Here is a 9,972-nt window from a genome sequence, read left to right on the forward strand (position 1 = left end):
TTGAGTCCCGGGCCTCCCAAAGTCTCTCTCCAGCGGCCCAGAGATGACTCCCAAACTCCTCCTCGTTACACAGACCCACGTCCGTCACTTTACAAGGAACTTCCTCTTCTAGACCAGGCCCGATGGGGGGTGGGGTGAGGAGACCCTGCCCTTTCATAACCAAAATGGGCCTCTCAAGGGGTTTTGGCACAGTGGTTAGGAATCCACCTGCCAATGCAGGGGACATGGGTTCGAGCCCTGGTCCGGGAAGATCCCACATGCCGCACAGCAACTAAGCCCACGAGCCACAACTACTAAGCCCGCGCACCACAACTATTGAAGCCCGCACGCCTAGAGCCAGTGCTCCGCAGCAAAGAGAAGCCACCGCAATGAGAAGCCTGCGCACCACAATGAAGAGTAGCTCCTGCTCACCACAATTGGAGAAAAGCCCGCATGCAGCAACAAGACCCAATGCAGCCAAAAATAAATAAGTAAATAAATTTATTTTTTAAAAAAACATTTAAGAAAGAAAAAAAGGGGGCAGGGCTTCCCTGGTGGCGCAGTGGTTGAGAGTCTGCCTGCCAGTGCATGGGACGTGGGTTCGAGCCCTGGTCTGGGAGGATCCCACATGTCGCGGAGCGGCTGGGCCCATGAGCCACAACTACTGAGCCTGCGCGTCTGGAGCCTGTGCTCCGCAACAGAGAGGCCGCAGCAGTGAGAGGCCCGCACACTGCGATGAAGAGTGGCCCCCGCTTGCCACAACTAGAGAAAGCCCTCGCACAGAAACGAAGACCCAACACAGCCATAAATAAATAAATAAATAAAATTTTTAAAAATTATTAAAAAAAAAAGGGGGGGTTTCTGAAGTGAAAGTGCAGCCTCCTTCTGTTACAGCCCCATCTCAAGCGAGGAGCAGCTGCCCTCAGTCCTTTATTTAAGTAGCAATGTTCTTGTTTTCCTAGAATGGAATTTTAGAGTCAGAAGCAGGACCATCAAGTCCAAGGTCATCATTTAACAGATGAGAGGTCGACAGAGACCCAGGGGTCAGGATCTCACCCAAAGAAAGCCCAGCAATTCAGTGCCAAGCCTGGGGCAGAACCTAGTTCTCTGATTCCAGGTCTGGGGCTTCTCTGCTCCCCTCACCACCTGCTCCTTCATATCCAGTACAAAGCCGGGAGGTGGGCAGGAGGGACCTGACATTTACTGAGCACCTACTATGTGCCAGGCATGATGCCAAGCACTTTATGTGCATTACATCATTTAATCCTCACATCTACTTTTGAAATGGGAAATGCTATTATCCCCGTTTTACAGATGAGCAAATTGACACCTGAAGAGGAAGCCCACAGTCAGTTGCCCAAGGTTCACCAGTTCAGAACTGGAATTAAACCAAAGCCAACTCTTTAGGAAACCGACCGAGCTTGGTCTGAAGCAGGGTTCTTATTTTTCATCACAATAAAAGCAAACATTGGTGGACTCTTTGCTTGTGCCAAGCACCCATATGAAATTTTACATGATTCATCCTTGTTTACTCTTCACAATAATCCCAGGATGCATGTAGGATTATTCCCATTTTACACACAAGGAAACTGAGACTCAGAGAGGTAAGGTGATATGCCCAAGCTCTCACAGCTGATTAGCGGCAGAGGTAGATTCAAACCTAGATCCATCTGGCTCCAAGCCAATGTTCTTTCCATTCCCCTTTCCCCAGGGCCCTCATCACCCCCCTTTCTGCTGTGGAAGGACAGGTGTAGACACAAAGGCCTGTGCCTGCCTCTCTCCTCGGCCTCGCACCAGCTTTAGGGCCTTTTTTCCCCTCCACTCGTGGATTCACTTCTGGGCACTGGAATGTGGTTATGGTCATGGTGCCAGCCTAGAAGGGGTAGTCCCCCCCTTCCCTCCCCTGCGCCCCACCATCCCCACTCCCCGGTCTCAGCAAAAAGGACTAGGTTTGGTGTTAGGAGGCCCCTCTGGGTAAAGTCCTGGCTGCCTGGCCCAGGCAGCCCCTCGAGTTGGACATTGGGCACCACTCAGGGACTGAACAGCTGATCCCTGTGGTCCCATCCAGGGCCAAGATGGGATCCCCCTCCATCCAGACACTCTCACCACCACCTTCTCCTCCCCACTGGGGCCCTGACTCTCAGCTCCTCTATCCCAGGAGTTTGTAGATTTGCAGGGTGTGTGCATTGACTGCCAGCCACAGACTCCAATTTGGCTTCCTTAAGCTTGAAGGGTGTTTACTGGGGGTTGTGGAGAGCTCACACAGAGTGGCAGGCAGGCTGGAGAACCAGGTCCAGACTCAAGTCAGGAGAAGAGGGCTTGGGTCTGTCCAGCAGTCCCAGCAGCATCTCATCATGTCCCAGTGGCTCTGAATGAACCAACCCCTGTGGCTGAGGGAACACGATGACCAGGCTGGCTCAGGCAACTCACGCGTTCCACCTCTAAGGGGGAAGAGTCACACAAGACAGTGGACTGAGAGGGCAGGGGAGAATGCCCAGGGATCCTGGGTGCTGTAGGCATTGTTTCTTCCATCCACGTAGACTAGAGGCTTCTCTGGCTTGGTACTGTGCCTCTCACATCATACTAATTGTTCCCCTAGAGCAGGAAGGGCCATGTTTCCACGTTAGAGGGAGGGAGAGAGGAGGAAGGGAGGATGGAAGGTGCACTTTTAAGCACTGATTATGCATTTAACCCAGTGCTGGCCTCTTTCACACAGGGTATCCCTGCAAGTAAGGGAGGGTGATCCTAGGAGAGCAAATAGCCTGTGCAAAGGTATGGAGGCGTGACACAGTGAGACTGCAGAGTGGCTCAGGACTGAAGCCAGGGAGGTAAGGCAGGGGAGGAGGCTGGAGGGGTGGACCAGGGTCTGACTGGGAAGGGCCTGGAACACCAGGCCAAAAAACTGGCCTCTCACTAAAGACTGGGCAGCCACTGGGGCTTGGCGTGGTCACCTCCCTCCCAGTGGGGCCCAGAGTCCAGCCACCCCACAAAATAAGACCCTCCTAAGAAGTGCTCCTGCCTGGGCCATGGTGGGAACTCCCCATCACCCAGGTTCAGACCCTCCTCCTGGTGAGGCCTGCATCCGGATACAGCCTATGCCCACGCCCAGTGGGGCTGAACAGACAAGCGAGGAGAGACAAGCAACAAAAGACACGAGCCCAGATGCCACCTGGGCAGCCTGTCTGCAGAAGGGCAGGAAGAGAGTGCTGAGCAGAGATGAAAAGACAACAATGTTGATTTTTAAACTACTTTTATAAAGTTAAAAATGAGCTGCAAAGCAAAATAATCACTGCTTTTTTAGCTAAAGACATACAACATTGTTCTTAGTTTTAACTCAGCTAAGATGATTCTTTGCCTCGTGGCCACAGATTCGTTCTATGATTTGATCGGTGCATTAACAACCACCAGCCCCAAATCTCTCTGCAATTGATCTGTACAGATGCCCACATGTCTCCATAGATTTGTCATCTCTTGGTCCAGTCAGTCCAAGATGCCTGCGACCTGTGAATATGCTACTGAGGCGTACACAGCCTGACCCACTAGGGCAGGACAATCAAGCTTTGGGGTCTGGAGTGAGTGGGACTGGGGTGGGTCTTAAGGAGAGGCCTCAGGACATATCTAGAGAAGGTGAATGACCAGGGAACAACCTGGACTCAAATCACAGCTCCACTTACAAGCCATGAAAACTTGGCCAAATCACCTCACCTTTCTGAGTTTCAACTTCCTCATCTATAAAATGGAGATAACAACATTGACCCCTCAGAATTGTTGTAAATGTTAAGAAATCGGATGCAAAGGCACCTAGCAAGACACAGCACACATAGTAGATCCATAGGATATGGCCACTTTCCTGTCCTTAATCAATCCTGCTGGTTAGTTGAATCCATTCTCTTGCCTTCCCAGAATGCCCACCCCCAGCCCGCCCCAGGCCCCATCCTCAAAGCCTGTGGGAAGGTAACATTCCCTTATAAGGTGACTCCTGGAGCAGGGCTCATTAGATGGGTCCGACCAGCCTCAGAAGGAGACACGTCCAGGGCCCCAGCCTGGAGCCCATGGCATGAGGTGTGATGGCTGCCAGATGATGACCTACCCTGAGTCACAGCAACAAACAAAGCCTGAAGTTTCCCCTGGCAACGGCCCCACCACCAGGTAAGCCCATTTACCGGCAGCATCTCGGCAGAGCCAGCGCCGCCAGCGCTGCCAGAGCCGGCAGGGTACTTGATGAAGACCTAAGTCTGAACCTGCCAGGCCTCATAGGAAGCAGAGCCGCTGGGCTCCACTCCCTGGGCAGGGCCACGTGGGGCTTCAGAGATGCTGGAGGCCATTACAGATGGCAAAGGGCTCCATCCTTCCATTCATTCAAAGGGGCTCTGATGGCAGCCACCATGCGGCTCACCCGTCCTCTGGCCACTCTGCCTTCTTTCTCATCAGGACCAAGATTGCCCCCGGCCCTTCTCTCCTCTTACTCACCCACCAGAGGTCACAAACTGCTGGGGGGGCCACGGCCAGGCTGCAGATGGGTTCTGTGGATAAACGCATGGGCTCTGGAACCAGACTTGCCTGAGTATGCATCTTGTTCTGACCCTATCCAGCTCGGGTCCTTGGGTGAGTTACACAGCCTCTCCATGCCTCTGTTTCCTCATCTGCAAAACAAGATAAATTCCTCATAGAGTTGTTGTAAGGAAAAGGAGCTTAGAGCAACCCATAGATGTACTACCCGATTTTGCCTTTGAAGTTGAGCCAACATTTTAAAATAAGGCTATTTCACAGAAAAATCCAGATTTCTGGCTTTTCTTGAAAAATCAAGGGACTTCCCTGGTGGCGCAGTAGTTAAGACTCCACACTCCCAATGCAGGGGGCCCGGGTTCAATCCCTGATCAAGGAACTAGATCCCACATGCACGCCGCAACTAAGAGTTTGCATGCCACAACTAAGGAGCCTGCATGATGCAGCTAAGCAGCTGGTGAGCTGCAACTAAGGAGCCCACAAACTGCAACTAAGGAGCTGGTGAGCCACAACTAAGGAGCCCTCGAGCCACAACTAAGGAGCCCGCCTGCCGCAACTAAGAAGCCCGCAGGCCACAACTAAGACCCAGCACAACCAAATAAATAAATACTTTTTAAAAAGAAAGGAAAAGAAAAATCAAAAATTTGGGAAGACACATTCCTGCAAGGCACCAAGTGGCATTCCTTTTGGACCACTGGTTTTCACCTCTGGTGATACCTTAGAACCACAGAATCACCTGGGTAGCTATTAAAATATTTTGCTGTCCAGGCCCCACCCTGGACCAATAAAGTCATATTCTCCAGGGATGGGGTCCAGGAATCCTATTTTGTAAAAGTGCCCCTGGTGATTCTAGTGGCTAGTCTAGTTTGTTTTAGGCAGACTGTGGACTTTCCAGTTGGCCATGGGGACATTTGTTCTTCATCATTTCACTGGTTTGTTTTAATTAGAGAACAATTGTTGGATCCCTGCCCTTTTAAAAATGGGAAATAGAAGCAGACCCACAAAGCCATAAGGTCTCTCTCACACCTGACCAACTTAGCTCACTCATGTGCCCGCCTGGCCCCCAAAAGCAGCAGCCTGTGACCCTGGTCTCTGCTCCCTCCTTGGCCAGCCTCATCCCACTTGTAACCTCAAGACAGGAAACTTCCAAGTCCTCATCTCTAATCCAACCTCACCACATCAGGAACTCTTGTTTTTTAGTGCCTTCACCCCCATTCCTGCCTTCTTTCCCAGTAAACTTCTATTCATCCTTCATGGCCCTGCTCAAGGGCCACCTCCCCTAAGAAGCCCTCCTCAATTTTCCAGGCAGAGTTGAAGTTTTCTTGCCAGGCAGAGTTGAAGTTTTCTTCCTCTAAGTCCCAGAAGTATATTGTATATCTCACTATCTGTACACTGAGTCCCAGTCTTCATTCCTTAGGGGTCTGATCCCACTAGACTGAGAGCTTCTCAAGAGTGGGGTCTTATCTGGAGCCCTAAGACCTAGCTCAGGACCTAGTTTCCTGACCTCTCAGCCTCTTCTTTCACACAGCTTCCCTCCCTCATGACTCCCCTTTGCACAGCCTCTCATGGCCTCTCAGCCTCTCTCCATATCTCCTCCAGCTTCAGATCCCCCTTCTGGCTGCCTCGATCTCTCCTCATCTCGAAACTCAGGTCTGGGATCTGCTCAGGCCAGTTTAGCTCTTCTCATTGAGTCACAATGAGATTCTGGCCCTGGATTGGCTGCCTTTGGCTCAGGACTCATTCTTGTCCAATTAACTGTGGCTGGGGGGGCGTCATGAGGGGCAAACGTGGACTCCTTGAGCAGGGGTGAAGATGGGAGAGCTTCCTCTCCCAGGGGGTGGTAGCCACTGCAGGCACAGTGATGGCCATGCAAAGTATACTTCCCCTGCAGGGCCTCAGGGTCCCCATCTGCTGACACCCTCGGTGACCCCACTCCTCTCTGCTCTCCTCCCTCCCCTCCTTTCGCTCCTCTCCAGTCACCTCTCACATCTCCAGGCTCCCCGTCCATCCAGTGACAGCTCGCCATGCACCATGCCTGTCTCCTCCTCCTCCTCCTCCTCACCTTGTGAATGAACCTGTCCAGGGTGACTTCAGAGGAAGTCTGGGGTAGGTTTTCCAGATTAAATACGGGAACCTCAGTTAAATTTGAAGTTCAGATACACAATAATTATTTAGTATAAGTATGTCCCAAATAGCGCATGAGACATACTTATACTACCAAAAAATAAAAAATAAAAAGGATTTGTTGTTTGTCTGAAATTCAAATTTAAGGAGATGTCCTATATTTTTATGTGCTAAACCTGGCAACTCTAAAATGAGTCCCCACGGTGAGGCGGGTCCCAGTGGAATTCTCACCCCGCCAGGGGTGAGATACACCTCGGTTGAATTACACTGAATGTGCCCTTTCGAGAAGTAGGTCTCTCTGGGGTGATGACAACTGGATGAGTCTCAGAATTCCAGCACCACCTCTCCCATGTGTCCGCTGGGACCCCTGAACGGCTTAAGGAAATGGGGATTCTTTGGCTCCTGTCACTGAGGAGTCCAGGGGCGGGCTGGCTCTGTGAGGCCTCAGCAGAGGCCCAAACCGCTCTCCAAGGACCCAGCTCCTCCCTCTCCAGTTCAGCTCCCCTCTCCTGCGTGCTGGCCCCGTTCACAGGCAAGTTTGCCCTCAGAACTTATCACCTTCGGCCACTACAGACCTCCGCGCCTCTTCAGATTTAAATCCTCCAAGTCACTGTGGGTGGCTTCTTCCCAGAAGCCCCAGCGAAACTCCCATTGCTTCTCATTGGCTCTGATTGGGTCACTTCGCCATCCCTGAGCCAATTAGTGTGGCCAGGGAAATCCAACGCTCTGATTGGCCAGATCTGAGTCACAGGCCACCTTTGGAACCAGTGGGAGCAGCCAGTCTCCCGGAGCTTTATCAGGGTGCAGTCTTGCAGGGAGGAAAAATGGGTCCTGGAGGCAGGAAGGACAGATGACCGCTATGGTCCTGCAATACACACCCTCGCCTCATCACACCCTCACAGCTGTGATTGTAACATTTTCAAGAGGAGCACGCCTTTTCCATATAAACGTTTTCCCAGATTTTACATTTAGTATTGATTAGACGATAAACCACCTAATGGTTTTTTAACATGTGAATTCAGAAATTCCTTGAAACTAATTTGTATTTTATTCATCCCTTCAGCATCATTATATATGTATGTATTCAGCCTGCAGACAATGCCTGACAATGCACTACGGCTTTGAGGACACCCTTCACAATTACCCAGTCTGCCTCCCCAAGAATGGACCCACAGAGTGCATCGCCAGAGCCTTGTGGGAAATCGCCCAGCCTGTGTTTGACGAGGCTTCTCAATGAATGACAGACTTTTCTCCCACCTTGCTGCAGACCCTTCAGCAGGTGTATCACTGAAGGCTCTTTGGTTGTAAACAACAGAAATGAATCTTGCTAGCTTCAGCAAAAGGAAAAATATTGGAAGGCTGCTACTGGGAGTTCACAGGATCCACAGGGGGCCAGAGCACCGGCTTGGGAACCAAGGATGCTGCAGAAGTTAGATAGCAAAAGGTACATCGGGTTCACGACTGGAATAGTATGGTGAGGATCCTGACACAGAGATAGATGGACCAGCCTCTTCCACTCAAGATTCCATCTCAGTAAAGGAGCTTTTGTTTAGCCCACCTTTGGCTAGGGAAGGTGGGACCCCTGCCATAATTCCAGGAAAAGAAACCAGAGTGCTGGCCTGCAGGGGAGGAGATGCTGACAGCCAGAAGCAAGGAATATTCCCTGCAGGGATGATACTCCCTTCAGGTGGTTTAGATTGGGATACACCCTCCTCAGTCAGGAGTGTGGCTGTCAATTATTTTGCTATTAGAGTTGCCACCACTTTTGGTTGGTTTTTTTTTTTTTTTCTTTTTGGTTATTCTGGAAGCATTCATTTGGATTTTTCCCTGCTCTGGTTTTCTTTATGTTTCCATAATCTTTCGGCTCCTGGGTGGTCTGGTTTCCGACAGGCAGCACTGTCAGCTGGTTCTCACAGAGCCCATGTGCTCATGGAGGAAATGTGGCCTGAGCTGATGTCACCACACCCACAGAAAGGAAGTGACAGCTACACAAGGTGGAGAAGTGTATGTGTTGAATCTGTAAGGGTGACTTTGGTTACTAGGAACAGAAAACTCAATTCAAACAGCCATAAATAATAAAGGCGATTTATTGGCTCACATTTTTTGAAAAGTCCTTCAGGAAAGGCTTGATCCAGCAGCTTGACAGTGCTAGCAAGGACTCAGTTTCTTTCTCTTACTCAACTTGCCTTTTTCAAAACTGGCTTCCCTTATCGTCCCAGGACACCTCCCAGCAGTTCCCAAGAAAAAGATCGCTTCATTCGTGATCAGTAGGGTATCAGAGAAGCATCTTTGTTCCAGAATTCCCAGCAAAAGTCCTAAGGTTCACTCTGATGTGACAGGTCTAGATCACATGCCCAACACAAAACCAATCACTGAGCCAGGGGGTTGAAATGCACTTGTTGCTTTAGCCCTGCTCCTGCCTAGCACCAGCAGTGGAATCAGTCCCGGCAACTACATGGCTCCCCAAACCACAATCAAGGTTATCTGGGAGGGCAGAGGGGTGCTGAGAACGCCACGCACTCGGCCCACTGCATTGGGCAGCCACCTATTGGGTTGGCCAAAAAAGTTCATTCGGGTTTTTCCATAAGATGTTATGGAAAAAACCAAACGAAATTTTGGCCAACCCAATACATGGGAGTTAGTTGATTAATCATCGTAATTGCAGCTCCCATCATGAACTGCATTAAGCACTTCACATGCATGAGTTATGTGATCACAGAATCCTGGGAGGTGGCCTTTTAATCCTATTTTGCAGAGAAGGAAGCAGGTTAAGTGAAGTGACTTGAAGCATCGTAGCTGGTATGAGTCAGAGACAAGATATGAACCCAAAATCTGTCTGATCCCCCAATCCATTCTCCTAACCTGTACCCCATCGTCCTCTTAATAATGTGGAAGTCACTGCTGGGGACTCCAAAAAGGGAGCACACTTATTTAACAGGGCTTAACTGAGCACCGATTATGTGTCAGGCATCCTGCCGGCCTCCGAGTACTCAGAGGTCAGAGAGGTATGAGGTTCATGGCCTAGAAAGAGACAGGCACAAACCCATAATGACAACCCAGTGGGAAGCACTATTTATTGCTATGGTGGGCATTTCACATACATTATCTCATTGAATCCTTAAATACACTCTGGGAAAGATGGTCTTATCACTTCTGGATTCCTGAGTTAGCAGGGGGACAGTAAGTTTAAGTCACTCCAGGTCACTCAGCTGCCTGGGCAACTCTACCTGGTCTCACTTTCTGGAAGCTGAGGGGTCACTCACAAAGGTCAGATCAGCAAGAAGACAGCCATGACAGGTACAAGTTCACTGAGAATTCATGGCCTGGAGGAGGGGAGATGTGCTGTGGATTGGGGTGGGCTGG

The sequence above is a fragment of the Balaenoptera borealis genome (genome assembly GCF_965194805.1).
Source record: "Balaenoptera borealis genome assembly, chromosome: 1".
NCBI lineage: Eukaryota > Metazoa > Chordata > Mammalia > Artiodactyla > Balaenopteridae > Balaenoptera > Balaenoptera borealis.